Source organism: Pan troglodytes, chromosome 9, assembly GCF_028858775.2.
Source record: "Pan troglodytes isolate AG18354 chromosome 9, NHGRI_mPanTro3-v2.0_pri, whole genome shotgun sequence".
Lineage (NCBI taxonomy): Eukaryota > Metazoa > Chordata > Mammalia > Primates > Hominidae > Pan > Pan troglodytes.
The window spans coordinates 19539618-19563677 of record NC_072407.2 but is presented as its reverse complement, the minus strand read 5'-3'; positions in this window follow the sequence as shown (position 1 = coordinate 19563677).

The window sequence follows — 24060 nt, the reverse complement described above, 5'->3', positions numbered from 1 at the left end:
TGAAAAATTGGCTACATGAGGATAAAGCACAAAGTTTAGGATTTTAAAAGTAAGTGTTGGGATAAGAGGACTGGAGATGATTTCTTAATTTTTTTCATGGAAAATAGCTGTATTGTTTTCATAAAAAATTGAGCAATATAGAAAAGCTCAAAGAATAGTGAAAATCATGCAGAATATCACCACCAAGTTGTACTCACTAATAAAGAGTGGGTGTCTATCTTTACAGACTTCTTTGCTTGCCAGGAAACAGATGCATGTTTTCTTTGTATTTTCCTGTACTTTACAATTTTTCTGGGATATCTTATTTATTTATTTTATAATACATAAACACTCTTTAATTTGAAAAGTCATTTGGGGCTAGGTGATACAGAACTTTAGAATAGCAGGCTTAGGGGGTTGCTTATATATCTGGCATGTCTGTCTGTCCTTCTGTCCTCAAATGCCACCTCCTTCTAAAAATGACTCGAAAGGAAAGAATAAGACATTTAGAGTTCACTCGGTAAACAATTGGGAAACACTGAAGAATTTTGAGCATATGTAAAATATGATCCAATTAACAAATTAGAAATATTTCTCTTGCACACAGTCCTCAAAACTTAGTCTCTGAAATACCAGCATCAGAGACTTGTTAAAAATGCCAATTATCAGGCCCCAGCCCAGACTTACTGAATCCAAGACTCAAGGAGTTGGGACCCAGAAATCTAATTTTAATAAGCCCTCCAGTGATTTTGATGCATGCTAGAGCTTGGAACCTCTACACTATGCTGGAGCAGTATTTAGAGAGCATAGCTTGGTGGGGAAAATGTGGTGGTAAGAGTAAAAGCCCCATCAGTCAACATGGTGAGACATGATGAAGAATGATGAAGAATGGCTGTCAGAGCCCAGTCCTGTCATGCTCAATGTCCAGGTAAGGCTGAGCTGGTGTTTCCATGTCCTGAATTACAACCCACAATCTGAATTTATGTATGGCCAGGACAAGACTTAGGAATCAATTTTTTTTCCACCAATGTAAATATCTCTCATAAAAACGCAGGTTTTCGACAAATTCATTTTAAAAATTGGGTTGGCCTATTAATTCCTAAAGCTAAGTGCTTGTCTTCTTGTGCATATTATTTATAAAAAAGAAGTTTAAAAACCCTCCCGGCTTGTCATTTAATATCTGAATGTTTCTAGAAAGAGAATATTGTTACGTGGGCAGGCTCCTTCTTCCTTTTATTTTTATTTTTTTCAGTCCTCTAAACATGGAAGTGTGTGAGGATCAGTTCTGAATCCTTCATCAGCTCTGATATGGGAGCCCTGATTTTCTGTTGGAGATTACTTCTCCGGGCCCCCTCCCCCAAGTTGAAAGATGACATTGTTCACCACAACGATTCCCTCAGGATTCTCCCACGTCATGCCTGCCGAGCCCCAGTGACAAGATATAGGGGGCAGTTAGGCTATTACATACTCTCCCTGCCACTTTCAATCAAGCCTAATGCAATCAGAAACACATGACTACATCAACACATCTCCTTTAATCAAATGTGATTAAGTCAGTCATTAGTTTTTCAAGACAAATAAAGGATACAAGTGCTTGTATTATAAATGTAACCGCCCCCCTTCTTAAGTGATTTGTTAGAAAGGAAGCCCCCTGGAACAGAATTTAGAACCTTTGCAGGTCTTTGTATGTTTCCTGCCGGTATTTATTGGAATAGAGCATCCGGGGTTTGTATCCACAATTTCTTCTTGTCTGTCCTCCCTTGCAAAGCCCCCATGTTGTCAAGCAGAATTTGGCTTCAGCTTGATCAGAATGATTTCATTATCCCATTGTTACCATTATGACTTGGGCAATTAGTAGTTTATAAGTATAAATTTATGGCAATCTGTGATCCAGGCGCATTGGCAGTAGTCAGGGCATAATAAAAACCCAATCAATTTCTTTCATTTAATATGTAGGCTGTGACCCTAGTTTTGATTAGAACTCTTAGCTATTTCATCTTTAAATAAAAAAGAATGTCTTCAAGCAATTATATGGTGTGTTAATTGGATATTCCTTTTTATCTCTTATACTACTGAATGCATTGCTAACGAAATCCTTGTTTTCTCCTTCTGTCTCATTCTTAGTAATGTCTCTCCGCCTCCCTCTCTCTGACTCTCTTACTCTTTGTCTCCCTGCTTCTCAGTCTCTACCTCATTTTTTCCTGATATCTCTCTATTTTGAGACCTCATTGGCCACACACAGCTTGACTAAAATGCAGGGGGTTTGGTGTGCCCACCTTTCCACTTTCCTCTCCATTTGTGAAGCCCCCATTCTCACTGTGTTTTATGTCCCCAACTTTCCATTAGGACTTTCAGGTATTATGGAGCTGAAGTCACCAGGTTGCCTAGAAAGCCTAGCACATAGTAGGTGCTTAATAAGTAATAAATAAATAAATGAGGCCACCCTCCATTCCCTGTGTATCACACTGTCACTCTCTTTCCCAGAACAGTTTACTAAGATCTGTTTTGTTTTTCTGGAATAATATTTCCCTGAAAAATCTACAATCTCAGGTTTATACTAGATGTATAAACAGGTGCCTAGACGGTGGTAAAAAAAAAAAATAAATAAAGGACCCAAGTCTCACTGATGGGGAACCCAGGTAGGTCAGAGACTTGGTCTGCCATGCAATTACAGAGCTTCTTATCTCTATCACATGGATTATGTCCTTTACGGGATGATTTTGTAAGCTTGGGTGAACCACTACCTAGAAAGTGTGCTTTCAGCTATTATTAGTTTTATTTCTTTAGCAAATCCTTCTATAATGCTTAATATCTTTCATTCATCCACAGATTCCGACAGGATTCTAAATCTCTTTTTGGTATAATTAAACACATCCAGAAAAGTATCATTTCGCTTATCTCTTGGAAACATTTCTCTTGAAGCCTTTCAGCTTCCTTTCCAACCTATACCCACAGCTCTACATGCCCTTGTTCTAGAAAGGGCATGATTTTGCCAACATTCTGGAGTTCCTTTAGGAGCTCTTGTTTCCTAGATGCTGTTTTTCTTTTTGTTGTTATAGTTTTATTTCTTTGCTTTTGTAAAGCACGTTTTGCAATAATATCCTAAAAAATAATACATGGGAGACATTTTTCGAGACCTCATTTGTCTGAAAATACAGTCATCTCTTGGTATACACAGGAGATTAGTGCCAGGCCCCCACCTGTGTTGGTTAATATTGAGTGAAAACTTGATTGGACTGAAGGATGCTTAGGTAGGTGGTAAAGTATTGTTTCTAGATGTGTCTCTGAGGTTGTTGCCAAAGGAGATTAACATTTTGAGTCAGTGGACTGGGAGAGGCAGACCACCTTCAATCTGGGTGGGCACCATCTAATCAGCTGCCAGTGATGCTAGGATAAAGCAGGTAGCAGAAGATGGAAGAGCAGACTTGCTGAGTCTTCCAGCCTTCATCTTTCTCCCATGCTGGATGCTTCCTGCCCTCAAACATCAGACTCCAAGTTCCTGAGCTTTGGACTCTTGGACTTAAACCAGTGGTTTGCCAGGGACTTTCGGGCCTTTGGCCACAGATGGAAGGCTGCACTGTCGGCTTCCCCACTTTTGAGGTTTTGGGACTTGGACTGATCCACCACTGGCTTCCTTGTTCCTCAACTTGCAGATGGTCTATCGTAGGACTTTACCTTGTGATCATATGTGTCAATTCTTAATAAACTCCTTTTCATATATGCATATATCCTATTAGTTCTGCCTCTCTAGGGAACTCTGACTAATACATCCCTCCATACCAACATCCACCTACACGCAAGTCTCACAGTCAGCCCTGTGAAATCTCACATACAAAAAGTTGGTCATCGATGTATGTGAGTTTCTCATCCCATGAATACTTTATTTTCTATCTGTGTTTGGTTGCAGATGTAGGAACTCTTGACTATGAAGAGCTGACTGTATTTATTTCTAAATATTTGCATGTAAGTGGACCCATGCAATTTGAACCCATGTTGTTCAAGGGCAACTGTATAGTCTCCTCTTGTCCCAGGTTTCAGCTTTTGCAATTTCAGTTATCAGTGGTTAACCACAGTCTGAAAATAGGTGAGTAAAATATAGTAAGACATGTTGAAATAGAGAGACCACACAACTTTTATTATAGTATAGTGTTATATAATTACACGATCTTTATTATTGTTGTTAATCTCTTACTGTGCCTAATTTATAAATTAAACTTTATCATAGGTATGTACTCTTACACTACTGTATGCATTGCACATGGTATTTTTATTTTCTCTTTCACTTTTTCTGTCTAGGAAAAAAACATTGCATGTATAGGATTTGGAACTGTCTTCAGTTTCGGCATCCACTGGAGATCTTGGAACACATCTCCTGCAGATAAGGGGAGCCTGCTGTATCTATTCTATCCTCATATGTCACAATCATTTGGCTTGGTCAGAATTCTAGGTTGCAAATCATTTCTCCGAATTTTTGAGGCATTCCTGCAAGTGTTGCTGTTGAAAAGCCTGATTCCCTTCTTATTTCTGGTCCTCAGTATGTGACTTCCTTCCTTGTCTCCCATAACCCCTGTAGCTTTTAGCATCTTTTCTATCCTTGTATCCTGAGACATCAAAAGGCACCTGATGTGCCTTCAGGTGAGTCTTTTGTTCATTCTATTTCTCAACTCCGCCATAAACCCTTGCAATCTGGAAAATTATTTTGTATTATTTTCTTCAACTGTAGAAAATTACCCTGTATTATTTTTCTGACAATTTCCTCTCCTCTCTTTTCTCTGTTCTCTTTCTCTAGAACTCATATTAACCCCGTTTTCAATTCTGATTTTCTTTTCTCTCCTATTTTCCATCTCATTGTTTTCTTTTTTTCTCATCCTTATCTTCCAACCCCTTTATTGCATTTTTAAAATGTTCTTACCATATTTTTAATTTCCAAAATCTTTTCCTCCTTTTGTGACTCCCTTGTTCATAGCATCCTGTTCTTGTTTCAGACGCACTAATTTCTCTTTTTCTACCCAAGAATGTTGACACAGACCAGCCTGACCCCAAAGATCACATTTTGATCATGAAATTCTGTCTAAAAAAAATCTTTTCTTGGTTCAAAGCCTATTCCTTTGAGAACCTGGAAATCAACAGAAATTGCTCTCTGATGTGGATCATAAACTAAAGCGTATGCTACACAATGACAGGGACCATGTCTGTATTATTTACCAATATATACTTTGCCTTAACACAATTTCTCCCATGAATAGATCTGTTCTGCAAGTAGTTGGCGAATGAATGAATGGTGCAAGAACGAACTATAGCACCCTGATTTTAATAAAACAGCCAGAGAGGAAGAAAAGAGAGAGTTTCTAGGTCTTGTGTTGTCACAGCCATTCAGCAGCTCCTGATGTGATAAAACAATTTCAGAGTGAGAGTGTGGCTCTGTCCTACACTTCAGAGTGAGAGTCTGCCTAATGGAAATGGAATCCTTTAAGAAACTGCAGAAGCAAGAGGTGTGAGGTGTTTAACAGGACTATCCAATGAGTTCATTCATAATGTTAACAAACCAAATTCCTGAACAAGCTCAGAGGTCCCGATTGGACCTATCAGCCAGGAGAGACAGCTGTCGGTCAGGATTCATGGCAGGCATGTGCCTGCCCTGAGGGCAAGCTTGGCAAGGGGGGCTGGGTGGGGGTGGGAAGATAACAGAGATAAATCTAAATTCATTCGGGAAGCAGTCACACTCAATGACATATTCACTGACTTCTTCAACAGCTCATTTGATAATGTTCTCTCTGCACTATTCATTTTTCTGAAAGATGAAAGCTGGCTGAGGATCTCATCTGCTCGCTGATGCAGGGAAAGAATTTGAAATTAACACACACACACACACACACACACACACACACACACACACACACACGATAGGGAGACCGGGTGAGAGAAAGAGGAAATATTCTGATGACCAGTTTGTGGTTGGTCCTGACACAGGAGACCTAGACCCCCGGTGTGAGGTCACCTTTAATTAGTTATACATTATAATTCAACAACATGCCAATTGGCAGGTGTAAGGCTCCACAGGAGTGGGGGTTGGAGTGGGCTTTTTTCATGATAATTAATTGCTTGAAGAATGTTATCTCCCTGGTGAGAGGCAAGTCATGACTTGCAATGGGAGAAGAGAGAGGTCGACACCTCAGGGCCAGGTACTACTTTATTTCTCAGTGGGTTTCAAGTTCCATTGTTCCTATGACATAAATCAATGAGTATTTGTTGACTGCCAGTCACTGTGCAGAGTCCAGAGTGCAAGAGAAAATGAGAGACAAGTTGAGCTTCCTGGTACCACCTTCCAGTGAGGAAGACAAACTTAAAAACCTTAAGTCTAATGCAGATTGTAGGGTAGTTGTCGTGACTTCTATTTTATAGCAGTGTAACCATGAACTTTGACTTTGTATGTTTAGGTAATGTATTCTCCTTGGTGAAATGGGGATAATAAAACCTAACTTTCAGGATTCAATGTTATGAGGATGGAAATCTACAGTGCTTAACTCAGCATGTGGCACACCCCTCTGGTTCAGTGTAGAACCTTGGCCTCAGGTCTTGCTTTCTCTGGTTAACCTCCAGAGTGAGTACTAGACAATTGCTCAGGATCCATCTCTGCCCTAGTCCTGCCCTTCTTATCTCCCACCAGCTTATAGCACTGGGCATGGATGGCCTTGGGGGCTAGGTTGGGGGAAAGGAGTATGCTGCCCACTTGGTTTATCTTTTATAGATCCAAACACAATACCTGTTAGATCAGTACAACACACATGCATTGAGGGCCTAAAGTGAGCCAGAAGTTTGTGTGGTTGACATAATAAGGCACAGCGTGTTGAGAGCAAAAGGCATAAAAGCAAACACCTGAACTGTAATGTGAGTCATGTGAAGTAAATACAAGGAACAGAGAGAGTGCAGAGAAGAGAGGGTTCGACTTAATTGGGTAATAATGAAAGTCATGGAAGCTGTCATAGAGGAAGTGGCAGTACTGTGTGACAAGAAGTATGCTCCAGGCCAGCAGTGCACTGGAGCAGACCTGCGCTGGCTCATGGTGCTCATCACCACGTTCTCAGAAACTCTGTGAGCTGATTGTTAAACATAATCATTATTAAAAATTAAATTACTATATCTGCAATCACAGTGGAAAAGAGTCTGGTGGCTTTTTAAAAATTAAACACAAGATTACATATGATCCAGCAATTTCACGTTTGGGTATGTACCCAAAAGAATTAAAAGCAGGGACTTGAATGGGTATTTGTATACCCACGTCCATAGCGTTATTCACAATAGCCAGAAGGCAGAAAGCACCCAAAAGCCCAAATGTCCATCAGTGGATGAATGGATAAAGAAAACAAATTATATATATATATATCTATATATATATATACACACACACACACACACATATAATTGTGTGTGTGTATAATGGAATATATATGTATATATAATGGAATATACATGTATAATGGAATATATAATAGAATATATACAATGGAATATATTTCTATATAATTGAATATATACCTGTATGATAGAATATATACAATGGATATACACATATAATGGAATATATATAACAGAATATCTATAAATGTATATATAATTAAATATATATAATGGAATGTGTGTATAGAATAGAATACATATAAAATGGAACGTGTATATAGAATAGAATATATATAATGGAATATGTATAATAGAATATATATAATGAAATATTATTCAGCCTTAAAAATGAAGAAAATCCTGCAATATGCAACAACATGGATGACCTTGAGAACATTATGCTAAGTGACATAAGCCAGACACAGAAGGATAAATGCTGTATGGTTCTACTTACACAAAATACATGCAGTTGTCAAATCCATAGAGAAAGAAAATAGAGTAGTGGTCACTCAGAGCTGAGGAAAGGGAAATGGGAAGTTATTGTTTACTAGGTACAGAATTTCAGTTTGGGCAGATGAAAAAGTTCTGGAGATGAATGGTGGTTAAGGTTGAACAATGTGAATGTGCTTAATGCTATGGAACATTTAAACATGGTGAAGATGTTAAATTTTATGCTATGTATGTTTTACCACAATTAAAAATTTAATTCTATTAACATATTAAAATAAATTACATTAAGTTTAAACCTTAAAAATACTCAAAACTCATGCCTCCCTAATTATTTCATGATATTTTTCTGTAATCTGTGTTGTGGAGATTATTTATCTCTAGTATATCTAGTGGTGAAGATACCATATAATTATGTGCTACTACCCATGTCTTCCCCACTCTGCATTCAACGGCCTCATGTTGTATTAGTCATGGTAGGGACATTTATACCAGAGAAATTCATAAATGTTACAAATCAGGGGTTTTTGCTTTTGGTTTGGTTTTCTCCTGAGAACTGGTTGTTGAATGTTTACCAGCAAACTACTGGGGGACAGGATTTGCAAAGCTCAGGGAGTATGAAATTGTTCTCTAGAAGCTGCAAGCATTTGGCACTATTAAACTGTAGAGAGCAATTTCAGATATGGAAGAAGTAAGCAAGATCAGTCATGAAGGGCTGAAAATGTCAAACTCAGAAGTTTCAAACTTCAATACTTTACTGTCAACTTCAATGCTTTATTAATAATAAAAATTTAGCTGGGAGACACCATACCATATTTCTAAACACAGTGGTGTTGACACCCTGAAGTTGAGAATCTCTGTTGTGGAAGTCCCTGAGAGATTATAAGCAGGGGTGATTAGGTCACATTTGTTTATTTATTTTTATTGTGTTATAAACACTTAAGGAGATCTACCCTCTTCACAGATTTTTAAGTGCACAATGTTGGTATCGATAAACACAATGCTGTACATCTGATCTCTAGAACTTATTCACCACACGTAACTGAAATTTTATGCATGGTGAATAAGTTCCCTCCATTTCCCCCTCCCTGGCAACCATCATTCTACTCTCTCCAGCCCCTGGCAACCATCATTCTACTCTCTGCTTCTTTGAGTTTGGCTATTTTAGATAACTAAAATAAGTGGAATCATGCATTATTTTTCCTTCTGTGACTGGCTTATTCTATTTAGCAAAAAGGTTTATCCATGTTCTCACATATTGCAGGATTTTCTTCTTTTTTAAGACCGAATAATATTCCACTGTATGTTGCTACAGTCTGAATGTGTTATATCACCAATGTTATATTGGTTTAAAAAGAATGGTATATAAGCAAAAGAAATCTCCACATTTCCTCAGATGTTAAGTAGTTTTCTTTGACAGACAGATATGGAAAATGACACCAATGGCTGTGTGGGCACTCATCTCTTCTAGGCACCTGCTTCATTCTTTTGCTTTTCTCGACAAACCACCTTTTCTATTTACACACAGCCTCTCTGAACTGTTCATTCCAGGTCACTTGAGGCTTTGGCTCCTACTCCTGCAGGAGTGCTGACCCAAATCTTTGTGTCTTATAATTCAAATTCTCAAGCAGAAGAATGTAGATGGTTCAGATTAGCCTCTGTACAGTGTCCCTTGGGTTCAGTACTCATCTCAGCGTGTGGGTCACGTGCTACATCCCCACTGGTGGGGCTTTGGCCAAGGGACTGATTCGCACGGAGGGAATGTGTACAGAGAAGCTATGATTGTGTTTCTAGTAATGTCTTTTTTTGAATCTTTTTTTCTTACTGATTTGAAAGGATAATATTATGTTCTAGTCTATTAGAAATTATCATCGTGTTACAATTTATCTAAAACTTTTCATCAGTATTGAGAATGAAAGTGCCATTGATTCCTTCCTCTATTAGATAAGAACTAAATAGCCATTAAATTTTTCTACTTATTCCCTTTGCTATTATGATTTTCAATTTTAGATCCTGATTATTGTTACTATAAATTATTTTAAAGCAATGTCTCATTAATATATATGTATACATTTTGTCTAATATACAAATCTATATTTAGTTGGGGTTCTTTTGTTTACCACTAGTTACTTTATACTGCTAACATTTCAGTTCTTGAATTCTTTATGTTATGATTCATATCTTAGCTGAAATAGGTCTTCAAGTTATAAACACCACCCACTTACCTACCACATGCATTTTTCCCCTAGAGAGGGTTCAAGAGTTGTTTAATCTGCTGAGCCCTTTGAGAACCGAAAGTATCTTTTTCTTTCATTCATATACAGTAAGCTTCTTAATTTATTCTATATTCTTAATATATATATTCTTCTTAATTTATGATATATTCTTTAGTTACAAGCTTCTATTTTTTCTCATCTTCTACTAAAAATAGAAGAACTATTTTTGTCCTCCATAGATGTAATTTTTTTAACTATTGGAATTTAGTGGGTTTTTGTGTCGTTTTGTTTTGTTAGAATAGTCAGGCTGGCATGTTTTGTTTTCTTCCTTTTCAGATAACTGTTTTTCTTTGTATATACCTGCTGTGCTTTGCTTACTTCTAAATGTTTTTTAAAAGTCAGTAGAATAAGTCCAGATGTTTGTTTTTATTATGTTTGCTGAGTGCGCAATGGGCTCCTTTAATACATAGATCAATTTCTTTACATCGTGAATGTTTTTTCTCTTTTTCTTCTGTGTATCCAATTCTCTCCTCTTGCATTACCCTAGATATTTTGGACCTCTAGAATCTGATTTCCATGCCCTTCCCCACCCCCAACCCTCACTTATTTCCCTTTCTCGAATAATGTTCTTAAATTGATCTTCTTTCTCTTTTCTTTAGAATATATGATCTCTTCCACTTTGTGCATCTGCGACCTTTCCCTGACTTCTGGCACTGATGCTTGTTTTTCCCCATTGTTAGCTCCCTTACTGATCATAGGAATAGGAAAATAGAAGGTAGGGGAGAGTTGGACTCGTAATCCAGCCATCATCTTGAGATCCCCTTTAATTTCTAGATGCTGTTTCTGGGTACTTGCTGCCAAAACTTATGGCAGAAAGGGGACTTGAGTGTGAGGGCTAGGATTGCATGTGGATGTGAAGGCTGCTAAGGAATTATTATAACAAACCCCAGAGCTGACTTGAGTTAAAGCCCTATTCCAAAGAGGCAAAAGATAGGATGAATTTATAGCAGAGCCAGAGGGACAGGCCCAATTTGAGTGAGTTTCCAAACAAGAATAGACCCACCCAAGAGAGGAGCTGAGGTCAGGGCCAGGGTCAGGGGCAGTTGGAGCAGAACAGTCAGAAGAGAGGCAAGCAAAGAAGAACACAGGGTGCCCAGACCTGCATGGTTCATTCAGCCACACTGCTTGCATCCAGACTACTTGCAAAACTGACACATGGGGTTTCCCTTGACTCATCCTGCTTCCTCTCCTATCCCTCATTTTAAACTAGTCCAGGTTATCTCATCTATAACAGGTTCCCATCTGGTCTTCCTACTTTTCTCTGTGGCTCCTTCCTGTACCTAAAATGAAAATTCTATCCCTTCTCAGATGAAAATGTTTCTGCAACTTCCCCTTATTCTCAGAATATATCCAAACTCTGTGTGGTCTGTTCAGCCCTGCTGTATGTGACTCTACAATTCCCAAAATGCAGCCCTTGTTCTATGCGCCCCCTTTCACTTTCTCCTCCTATATGACCACCAACTCTTATCCTTGCATCTATGCCTAGTCCTAACCTGTTCCTTCTACCAGAAACACTCCCTCGCCTATCCTTCTGAATGCAACCTTAGGTCTTTCATGACTGTAATTTGGGTCCTCTCCTCCCCTATATATCTTCATAAAATATACCTTAGGGTTCATCTTCATCCCATAGACAGTGCTCCTAAAGGGTTTGCACAAGGTGAACTAAAAGAATAACACATTGTAGTAAGTTGAATGGTGGCCCCTAAAAAGACAGATCCTCATCCCATTCCCTAGAAACTAAGAATGTTACCTAATGTGGGAAAAGGTCTTTGCAGGTGTGATTAATGATCTTGGATTCTCCAGGTGGGTTCTAAATCCAATAACAAGTACTTTTATGAGATAGACAGATGAGGAGAAATACAGATACATACAGGAGAAGGCAGAGGCAAAACTGGAGTGATGTGGCCACGAGCCCAGGAAGCCAGCAACCACCAGAAGCCAGAAGGGGAGGGGATCCTCCCTTACAGCCTTTAGAGGAAGCATGGCCCCAGCAACACCTTTAATTTAGATTCTGGTCTCCAGAACTTGGAGAGATAAATTTCTGTTCTTTTAAGCCACGATCTTTGGGGTAAATTGTTATGGTAGCCCTAGGAAACTAATACACGGGAGTCTGGGTCACAGGTATGCATGGACTTGCCCTGTCTGTAATGGACATCTTTTCCGAATTCCATCTCATGCTGGCCTTTAAAGGGAAGTGGCTGAAGCCCAGTGTCTGACATTTTCTCCTCTCCACATTCCTTTCTAAAGGCACTCTGGACCTTCTGTCTTGGCACTTATCTTGGGTACTTAACATAATTTTATTGGGTTAACCAAATCTACCTTCAACTATGTCTTTCTGTCTAAACCAATGGTCCATTCTAGTCCAGTGATTGGTATCTTGTGTTTCTTAAGGTCATCTCCCTCTGTATTTTTCTCTTTCTCTCTCTCCTCCATTCTCTCTCATCTCTAACTACTTCACACTTCAGCAGTTTCTTTAAAATTAAAGCGCACAGCCAGTGTGCCCTGTCTCAAGTAGAGAGCCAAATTTCATTACCAATTGGAGCACTTTAAATCAATATTTGGACATTTAATGATTTTGCTCATTTTATTTGAATACATTAGAGAAGTCTGATAGGCCTATTAGGGTCCCTGTGATTAACATTTCGAATCAGTAAAAGGTGCCAATTAAAAAAAAATTGTCTTGTTTCTGGCCCACCATAAAAATCTGCATAATTTAGCAATTATTTTATCATTTTGAATATATATTAAAAAGTAGTTTTCAGTGTTTAATTAGAAGATATAGTCAACATATTTTAAAGTGAGCTACCTCCTCCATATATTAGAGCTGTAAGTAAGAAATATTTGGCGCCAGCTCCAATTTGTGAACTAGCTTCACATCACATTTCTGCTGAAGGCATACATGACCCTCAATCATCCTGTGTGCCCCTCTCATTAGGAACAGATTTACTATTAATCAGATGAACTAGAATCTCCCCTCGAGACTACAGATGGTGACACCACAATTAACGAAGAGGCCATGTCCTTAAAACTCAGTAACTTCTTTAAAACCTTAACCCCAGAAACAGAAATCCTAGAGGCTTTCTTGGATGTATTCTAGGAGGCCTAGGCCTAGTCAGGGCTCTGCTGCCCTCCTGCAAGGGTCAGAATTTGGGAAGATGAATATTACCTATCCATTTCACCTTCTTAGCCTTCTTCATTTAGGAAAAATGATGTAGTCATATCTGTCAAGTACAAGCTCATAACTAAGTACATTTTAAAAAACTAGATGATTATCATTAGTAGCTGTTTAAACTTTTGTTGAAAGGGCTTGGATAGGTCTGGATAGGTCATCAGCCAAACATGTCAGTGTGTGTGAGGGTGTTAGATCCTGCCTTAGGTAGAGCAGGACACCGACCTAGTATAATATGAATCTTGGCAGCCAGAAAGTATTGCACAAAAATACTAAGGGGATACCTGATCACTGAGTTCTGGGCAGAAAGATACAGGGATAGAAACAGGGAACAAATCCTGGGCAGAACTGATGCCAAACAACAATATGGCTGGAAGGAGTGGTTGCAGGATCTGAGCCATGGTGCCTCAGGGACAATGAGCACATAATATGTGGGTTGGTTACGCTTATTTATCAACTGAGGCAGACAACAGAAGCAGGAGAATCTCACCTAGCTGATTTCATCTCAGAATCTGGTGCACTCTCATTATCTCCATCCTTCCCCTGACTCTGCCCGGTCACCCCTAATTCACCTAGCTCCTCTTTCTGTACCTGCCCTTTGAGCACAAATTCATCAGCAGCCTCCCTTTCCCAGTTTAGAACCCATTTCTTCTCACTTATTTGACTTCTGCTCCTGAGCCTTCTGGGACCTCAGTCCCTTCCACTGGTCATCAGTACTCATTATTCCTGACATATAGAAGTCAAGTATAGAAGAGTGGTGCTCTCAAATAACCATTCAAAGCCAGGGAGAACTGGGAGTTGCCATGAGATCATCCTGAGAGGAGCGGCAATAACCAAAAGGCAACCAGGCAGGCAGAGGGGCTTTAGGCTAGCAGCCAAGGCAGTGTCTAAAAGGCTTTGTTTCTGGCTCAGTTCCTGGTGTCAGTGTGGAAGTAACAGAGTGAGCTACACAGGTAGATACTTTGCAAGTATCACCTTAGGAAGCTCTAAACATTAATAGGTAGCATGGTAGTTAGGATGACAGACCAGTAGCCCTGGAGTCCTCAGGCAGAGAGACTTGAGACATGGCCTCCTTCAGTAAAAAGAAAACCTTCTGGGTTTGTGATTCCTCCAGACTCCCCAATCCTCAGCTCTCTCACTAGCTGACTGTCCTTGTCCATCTCTGTGCATGGGACACATCAGCCAGTGCTTATTCACTTATATCAGGAAGACCGCTTCAAACAAAGGAAGAGGACAGATAATTCTAGGCTTGGATAGAATCACCAACTGGCTGCTGTGAAGACCTACTCATAACTTCCAAAAGCTGTTATAACCCCTGCCAACCTACATCTTTCTCCCGTGTTAGATGCTTCCTGCCCTCGAACATTGGACTCTAAGTTCTTCAGTTTTGGAACTTGGACTGGCTCTCCTTACTTCTCAGCTTGCAGATGACCTATTATGGGATCTTGTGATCATGTGAGTTAATACCTAATAAACTCTCCTATATATTAGTTCTGTCCCTCTAGAGAACCCTGACTAATACATCACCAAACACTGTTTGCTAACTTGAACTGCCTTCGCCAAATGTCTCATTTGAATCACTGACACCAACTTATGAAATTGTAAGGTTGAATTCTATTACCACTGATCCCATTTGAACCTCTGGATACTGAGTCCTAGTTTCATACTGCAATTGCATCTCTACCTCCACCACCTGCCTCAAGCACAGGCTGAGGAGACAACACTCTCCTCTGTGTTTGCATTACATTTTTGGAAGCAACAAATATTAACTTGAGTGTCTATGGAGTACCAGGCCACAATCTGGGCACTGGTACCCAGAGATAAAGAAGACACAACCACTTCTCTTTCAAAGTGCACAGTCCTTATCATGGCACATTATATTACCATATAAGTGTTTCTACCTTTATCACTAGAATATTGCTACCTTATAGTCAGGGATAGCTGTGATATAAGACAGAATTGAGTTCAAATCACCATGTTGTTAACTGTGTGCTCTTGGAGAGTTTGCTTATATTCACTAGTTTGTCCCATCCTTCCCCCACTCTTTGCCAAACCTTTTTCAAATAACTTTCAATATGCAGACCAGGGAGACTTGCAGTTCCTTCAGTGAAGAATTGACTGTTATGGAAGTACATTCCCATTATAAACAATTAGAAATCTAGGCAAAATATATGTCATCATGGTTTTCAGACATTAGACAATAGGTAATGTGAGGCTGTGATCCCTAGAAGAAGAGAACCAAAAAAGATTAGCTCTCTGATTGCACCCTCTTAGTGCCAGGAGGTGTTTCTAGGTGATAATGTAAGGGGGAATCCAAAGCAAAGCCCAGTAGTCTCTCTGAATTGAGGAGACAGAGATTAGAGTTTGAGGGAGACCAAAGTGTTTAGAATTTGCAGAGTACTGGAAAGAGTGAGTTGCTCAGAGAGAGAGAGGGAGGGAGAGAGAGAGAGAGTGGGTGTTCTGGAGATCTTCAGAGGGTTCTTCACAAGTATTTTACTTAGTGCTGGCTGATCTATGAAAGCACGAGAGCAAACTGCACAAGGTGGAGACGAAAATAATCACTAGAAGACAGTGGGTCAAAAAATTCTGAGCTTGCACAGGAATGGGAAGTTTGGGTTCCTCATGGCCAGGTGGAGAGACATTGTATAGAATCTTCAGAGTAATTCACATCATAGAAGTTGGGCTAAAACTCTTTCCTGGACTAAAAGACTGCTGTGGACCTGTAATAACAAAGCTTCAGTGTAAGCTTTAAAATGACCAAACTGATCTACAACTTACTATGATGTATGACGAAACAAATTCTAACATCTTTTAAATAAATACAACAAAATCTATTGCCCCAAAATATAAAATCACAATATCTGATATCAATCAAAGACTACCAGGCATGTCAAGAAATGTAAAAATATGACTCATAGACCAAGAAAAAAAGAGCTGATATTAGTAAACAATAACCTTAAGGCAGTTATTATCAATCTAACTCATATGCTTAAATATGTAAATTAAAACATGAACATGATGAGAAGAGAAATGGGAAATACATAAAAGTGCCAAATGGAACTAATGATGAAAAAAATAATTTTGGGATGAAAAATATATTGGCTGGGAGTAACAGAGATTAAATACTGCAGAAGACAAAGTCAGTTAGTACAAAGATATAGCAACAGACACTCTCCAACACAAAACACAGAAAGAAAATAGAATAAGGAAGTCCTAGCCAGAGCAATTAGGCAAGAGAACAAAATAAAAAGTATACAAATTGGAAAGAAAGAAGTAAAATTATCTCTGCAGATGACACAATCTTGTATATAGAAAACCCTAAGGGCTCCATCAAAAAACTGTTGGAACTAATAAACAAATTTAGTAAATTTGCAAGATACAAAACAAAATGAACACACAAAAATCAGAATCTTTTTTTTTTTTTGAGACGTCTCATTCTGTCGCTCATGCTAGAGTGCAGTGGCGCCATCTCAGCTCACTGCAACCTCCGCCTCCCGTGTTCAAGTGATTCTCCTGCCTCAGCCTCCCAAGTAGCTGGAATTACAGGTGCCCACAACCATGCCCGGCTAATTTTTGTATTTTTCTTTAGTAGAGATGGTGTTTCATCATGTTGGCCAGGCTTGTCTTGAACTCCTGACTTCAAGTGATCCACCCACCTCGGCCTTCCAAAGTGCTGGGATTACAGGTGTGAGCCACTGTGCCTGGCCAACAATCAGTAGCATTTCTATACACTCTTAATGAACTATCCGAAAAAGAAATGAAGGACACAATTTCATTTATACTAGCTACAAAAAAAATAGAAATAAATTTAGCCAAAGAGGTGAAAGATCTGTACACTGAGAACTATAACCCATTGATGGGAAAAAAAATGAAAAAGACCAAAAAAAAGGGAAAGATAACTCATGTTTATGGATTAGAAAAGCTTATGTTTTTAAAATGTCCGTACTGCCTAAAGTGACCTACAGATTCAATGCAATCCCTATCAAAATCCCAGTGATATTTTGCATAAAAAATAAAAAAATCCTAAAGTTTGTATGGAACCACAAAGATCTCAAAGCATTCTTGAGCAAAAAGAACAAAGCTGGAGACCCCACACTACCTGATTTCAAAATCGACTACAAAGCCATAGTAATCAAAACAGCATGGTACTGGCATAAAAACAGACACTTAGACCAATGGAACAGAACAGAGAACCCAGAAATAAACTCATGCATTTTTGGTCAATTGATTTTCAACAAGAATGCCAAGAACACACAATGGAGAAAGGATGGTCTCTTTAATAAATGGTGCTGGGAAAACTGGATATCCACATGCAAAAGAATAAAATAAGATGCTCATTTCACATCATATACAAAAATCAACTCAAAATAAGTTAAAGACTTAAATGTAAGACCTGAAACTGTAAAACTACTAGAAGAAAGCATAAGGGAAAAGTGCCATGACATTGGTCTGGACAATGATTTTATGGATACGACCCCAAAAGCATAGCAACAAAATATGATTGCATCAAACCAAAGAGCTGCAGTACGGCAAAGGAAACAATCAACATAATGAAGAAACAACCTAGGAGTGGAAGAAAATGTTTACAAATCACACATTTGATATGGGGTTAATATCCAAAATATGTAAGGAGCTCAAACAAGCCCATAATAAAAAAAACAAATAGCCCAATTAAAAATGAACGAAGTTCAAGCTCATTCTTGTTGGTATAAAAAATAAATAAAAATTTAAAATGGGCAAAGGGCCTGAAGAGGTATTTCCCCAAAGAAGACATTTCAATGGCCAATTTTTTCTTATAAGAAAGTGCTCAACATTACTAATCATCAGGGAAATACAAATTAATCCCACAATGTGATGTTACCTCATATCTGTTAGAATGGCTATTACAGAAAATACCAAAGATAACAACAAATGTTTTCCAAGATGTGGAGACAAAGAATCCTGGCGCACTGTTGCTGGGAATGTAAATTAATATAGCCATTATGGAAAACAGTATGAAAGTTCCTCAGAAAATTTAAAATTTAAAACTACCATATGATCTAGCAATCCCACTACTGAGTAAATATCCAAAGGACAGGAAATCAGTATGTTGAAGAGATACCTGCCCTCTCATGTTCATTGCAGCATTATTCACAATAGCCAAGATATGGAATCAATCTAAGTGTCCATCAGTGGATGAATGAATTAAAAAAATGTAGTATGTACACACAATGAAATACTATTTAGATTTTTTAAAATTTTGTTTTTCATTTGTGACAACATGGATGAACCTGAAGTACATTATGTGAAGTAAAATAAGCCAGGCACAGAAAGATGTAGACCACATAATCTCACTTATATATGGCATCTAAAAAACATAAACTCTTAGAAAAAGAGAGTAAAACGGTGGTTACCAGAGGCTAGAGGTTGAAGGGACTGGGGAAATGTTGGTCAAAGGAAAAAAAAAATTCAGTTAGATGGGAGCAATACATTCAAGATCTATTGTACATAATGGTGACTATAGTTAACAATAATATTTTATATACTTGAAAGTAACTAGCAGAGTAGATTTTCTCTCTCTCAAAAAAAAGAGATTTAAAAAAGGGAAACAGAACCAAAAAAAACCAGCTTCGATGAACTAGGGAAAAATATCAAGTGTCCTAACATACATGTAATTGGACTTCCAGAAGGAAAGACAGCAAAGAGAAGTAAGGAAAAATATTTGAAGAAACAATGGCTGAAGTTTCCCAATTTGTTAGAAATTTATCAAATTTTATCAAATGTCTCAATTTGATAAAAAATTATATACCCATACATGCAGGATGCTCAATGGATCAAAGCTGAAGCAACAAAAAGATAAACAAAGCATATTATATTCAAATTACTATAAACCACTGATGAAGAGAAACTCTTAAAAGTAATCAGAGAAAAACAAGGAACAAAGGTAAGCATGACAACTGATTTCTCTTGCAAGTTATATACAAACCAGAAGACATCTTTAAGGTGCTGGAGAAAAAAAAATTAACAACAAAAGACCTGTCAGCTCAGGGAGACTATTCTTAAAAAATGAAAGCAAAATAAAAACATTTTTAAATCCAAAAAACTGAGACAATATATTGCCAGCATTTCTACAAGAAATGTTAGAGATACTTCTTTAGACAGAAAAAAATATACCTGATGGAAATTCAGATCTTCATAGTGAAATTAAGAAACGGTGAATATGTGGGTAAATATAAATTTGTTTCCTTTTTTAATGTCCTTAAAAGATAATGGACTTGTAAAGGCAAAAATAATACAAATATATTTTGAGTTTTATACATATGTAGAATTAAAATGTATGATAATAGCACAAAGTATAGTAGCAGGGAATTATGAAAGTGATATAATTTGAAGCTAGATTGCAATAGGTTAAAGATATTAATAAAGCCATTCCAGCTTTCTGTTGATTAGTTCTTGCGTGGTATACCTTTCCTATACTTTTACTTTTACTCTATCTGTAGTTCAATATTTAAGGTAGACATCATAGGGTTGTTTCCTGATTTTTTTTTATTATACTTTAAGTTCTGGGATACGTGTGCAGAACACGCAGGTTTGTTACATAGGTATACATATGCCATGGTGGTTTGCTGCACCCATCAACCCGTCATCTACATTAGTTATTTCTCCTAATGCTATCCCTCCCCTAACCCCCAACCTCCTGACAGGCCCCAGTGTGTGATGTTCCCCTCCTTGTGTCCATGTGTTCTCATTTTTCAACTCCCACTTATGAGTGAGAACACGCGGTGTTTAGTTTTCTGTTCCTGTGTTAGTTTGCTGAGAATGATGGTTTCCAGCTTCATCCATGTCTCTGCAAAGGACATAAACTCATCCTTTTTTATGGCTACATAGTATTTTATGGTGTATATGTGCCACATTTTCTTTATCCAGTCTATCATCGCTGGGCATTTGGGTTGGTTCCAAGTCTTTGCTATTGTGAATAGTGCTGCAATAAACATACATGTGCATGAGTCTTTAGTTGTTTCCTGATTTTTTAAAAAACCGAATATCACAATTTCAGCTTTTTAAAAAATTTTTACTTTAAGTTCCGGGATACATGTGCAGAACCTACAGGTTTGTTACATAGGTATACGTTTGCCATGGTGGCTTGCTGCATCTATCAACACGTCATCCAGGTTTTAAGCCCTGCATGCATTAGCTATTTGTCCTGATGCTCTCTCTCCCCTTGCCTCCCATCCCACTGACAGACCCCGGTGTGTGTTGTTTCCCTCTCTGTGTCCATGTGTTTTCATTATTCAGCTCCTGCTTATGAGTGAGAACATGCAATGTTTGGTTCTCTATTCCTGTGTTAGTTTGCTGAGGATGATGGCTTTCAGCTTCATCCATGTCCCCGCAAAAGACATGATCTCATTCCTTTTTATGGCTGCAAGAAAAAGTAGACTTTAAATAAGAAATATTACCAGATAGAGAGGGATATTAAATAATGACAAAAGGATCAATTCATCAAGGAGACATAACAGTCTTAAATCAGCATCCATTGAACGAGTTTTAAAATATATGAAGGAAAGACTGATAGGACTGAAGGATAAAAAAGTAAGTCCAAAGCCAAAATTATAGCTGGGAACTTCAACACCTCTCATTCGGCAATAAATAGAACCAGTAGGCATAAAATCTATAAGAATCAAGAAAACCTGAACAATTCTATGAACCAATCTAACTGACATTTATATATAGAACGTGACATTCAAAAAGAGCAGAATATACATTCTTTTCAAGTGTAAATGAACATTCACTAAAACAGACCATATTCCAGGCCATCAAACAAACCTTAACAAAGTTAAAAGTATTAAAATCATACTAAGTATGCTCTCTTACAGAAACAAAATTAAATTAGAGATAAATAACAGGAAGATATTTTTGTAATTCCCAAATATTTAGAAATTAAATGACCTATTTCTAAATAATATGTGGGTCAAAGAGGATAACTCAGGAGTAATTACAAAATGCTTTGCATTGAGTGAAAATGAAAACAATGTATCAAAGTTTGTGTCTGTGGTTAAAGAATCACTTAGAGCTGAGGTCAGTAAACTATAGCCCTCAAGCCAATAATAATTTTTCCATTTTTAAATAATTGTAAAAATAAAAAAACAAGAAGTAGAAGTTAAAGAGGATGACAATGATCATTATTTGACAGGAACAATTTATAGCTTGCAAAGTCTAAAAGTATTTACTATCTAGCTCTTTACAGAAAATATTTGTTAACCTCTTGTTCAGAAAATAAATAGCATTAAATATTTACATTAGAAATAAATAATCTAGGCTGGGCGCAGTGGCTCACACCTATAACCCCAGCACTTTGGGAGGCTGAGGCAGGTGGATAACCTGAAGTCGGGAGTTCAAGACCAGCGTGACCAACATTGAGAAACCCTGTCTGTACTAAAAATACAAAATTAGCCAGCATGGTGGCACATGCCTGTAATCCCAGCTACTCAAGAGGCTGAGGCAGCAGAATCGCTTGAACCAGGGAGGCAGAGGTTTCAGTGAGCCAAGGTAGTGCTATTGCACTCCAGCATGGGCAGCAAGAGCAAAACTCCATCTCAAAAAAAAAAAAAAAAAGAATATCAATAATCTAAGTTTCAATCTCAAGAAGCTAGTAAAAGAAGAGCAAAACCCAAAGCATGCAAAAGAAAGAATGTAATAAAGGTAAGAGTAGAAATCATCCATCTCTAAAGCAGAAAATTTATACAGAAAGTCAATAAAACCAGACTAGTTCTACGAAAAAATCATTAAATTGATAGAACTCTTGGCTGATTAATCAAGGAAAAAAGAGCATGAGAGAGGAAGGAGATACCAATGTTAGGGGAAAAAAAGACACAACTACAGATTCTACAGATCTCAAAAAGATAATAATGATATGTTATACAAAACTTTATGTCAATAAATTCAGATCAAATGGACACACTACTTGAAAGATGCAAATTACCAAAACTCAGTCAAGAAAAAATAGATAACCCTGACTATAAAAATTTTAAAAAACAAATATGTGTTATTAAATCCTTCCCACCACCCTCCATCCTGCCTCACCACAAACACTTTTTGCTTATGTATGCTCAGATAGCTTGTCTGCCAAATTCCAGCAAATCTTTGAGGAAGAAATTATACCAATTATATCAATTCTACACAAACTCCCCAAAAGTAGAATTGGAGATAAAACTTTCCAACTTATTTTATGAGGCCAGCATTACTCTGATACCAAAACATGACAGAGATATAAGAAAACTGCAGAAAAATAACCCTCATAAATGGAAAAGCAATAATTCTTTGACAAAACATTAGCAAATCAAAATCCCATGAAGTGGGGTTAATCTCAGGAATGCAAGGTTGGTTCAGCATTCAAAAGCCAATCAATATAACTTACTATATCAACAGATTCAAAAGAAAATTTGTAAGATCATTTCAGTAGATACATAATAGCATTTGACAAAATTTTTTATTTGTGATAAAACTTCTGACTAAACAAGAAACAGAATAGAACTTTCTCAAACTGAAAAAATAGAAATCATTATAAGACCTACAACTAATATCATATTTAATGGTAAAACCTGAATACTTTCCTCCTAAGATAAGGTGTCAACATTCATCACTTTTATTCACCATTTACTGGAGATTCTGGTCACTGAAATATGAAAGAAAAAGATATGAAAGTCATACAGATTGGAACAGAAGAAGTAAAACTGTCCTTATTTGTAATGATATGATTATGTAGAAACTCCCAACGAATCTTCAAAAAATTATTTGAACTAATAAGTGACTTTAGTGAAGTTAGAGGATATTTTTTCAAATATAAAAATCAATGGTATTTCTATAGTTTAGCAACAAGTAACTAAAACTGAAATTTTAAAAAAGCAATAATGTTATTTATAATAGAATCAAAAACCACAATTCAGGGTTAAATTTCACAAAATATGTGCAGTCTATACACAGAAATTCATAAAACATTGCTGAGAGAAATTAAAGAAGACCTAAGTAAAAAAATAAACATAACATTCAATAAAACATACTATTCAATATTGTAAAATGTCAGTTCTCCCCAAATTGATCTATAGATTCAACACAACACCAGTTAAAGGCCTTGCATAATTTTTAGAGAACTTGATATCTTAAATCTAAAATGTATACAAATGCTGATTCTGCAGTCAGATTGCTTGATTTTTAAATTTGGCTTGCACACTTTAGCAAACATCAAGAGCTGTTTACCCAAAACTTCGTCCTTCCTACTTCAACCCTCACTTTTTGCTACAGGCCATTATTTTGTTTGCCTTCTCCTTGGTGGCTCTATCCTTGGTTCCCCGATAAATCTAGATGTAATCTCATTCTTCCTTCACGCATTGGTTAAGAGGTGACCATGTGATCCAGTATGGCCAATGAGATAGAAGTGGAACTCCACTGGGTGGCTGCTGTTAAAGGTGTCTTGTTGATGAAGAGTCATCTCTCTTCTCCTCTTCCTTTACTGGATGTGGTTCTGCATGAATGTGAAGCCTGGAACTTTGATTTTTATTAGATGAGTTTGTCTGAGGATGGGTCTGACAAACAGGAAGGCAGAACAAAAAGGTGGAAAGAGCCTGGATTCTAGATAAAATTTTTAACCTGCTGAGTTACCCAGCTCTGTGGAGCCACCATTAGAGGGAACTTACTGTTATATGAGAAAATAAATCATCCATATTTAAAAAATTATTTTACTTTGGGTTTTTGATGCTTGCATCCAGAAGCATCCTAACCAATAAAAATATGTTTCTTTAGCTAAGTTAATTGCTC